We start from the raw sequence: 628 nt of genomic DNA on the forward strand, positions 1-628 counted from the left end.
GAGGAGACGGAGTCGTCTCTCGGCTGAACAGACGGAGAAGAAGTCGCTCAGCACCCTCCCTCAACACGTACAGTCACTATGGCAACGCTTGGCAAGCTACTGTGAATTATTGTTACAGTAAATGTACCGTACTTCCATTTACTGTACTTTAACTATTCATTGGAAAGTACAAAAACAATTACACACAATATAAGAAAAAACAGTAAATATACAGTAGTTTACTGTACTACTTACAGTTATGTACAGATGTTTTACAGTAATACTTAGACTACTGTGATGTCATGGCGACAAGGTTGTTGTGTAAACTAAACTTTACAGTACCTGTGAGTGTGTGTGTATGAGAGTAGAGGGGGGTCTGTGTGTGTGTTTGTGTGTATGTCTGTTTGTGTGTGAATGTGTGAATGAGTGCATGTGTGTAAGTGTTTGTGTGTGTATGTGTGTGTGTGTGTATATCTGTATGTGTGTGTGTAAGTGTGTGTTTGTGCGTGTGTGCATCTCTGTGGGTGGGTGTGCGTGTCTGTGTGTGTGTGTGTCTGTGAGTGTGTGTGTCTGTATGTGTGTATGTGTGTGTGTGCTGGTGACACACAGCACCAGGTGCATGATGGGGAATACCCATTGGCTGACCCCC

Source organism: Etheostoma cragini, chromosome 11 (assembly GCF_013103735.1).
Source record: "Etheostoma cragini isolate CJK2018 chromosome 11, CSU_Ecrag_1.0, whole genome shotgun sequence".
Classification (NCBI taxonomy): Eukaryota; Metazoa; Chordata; class Actinopteri; order Perciformes; family Percidae; genus Etheostoma; species Etheostoma cragini.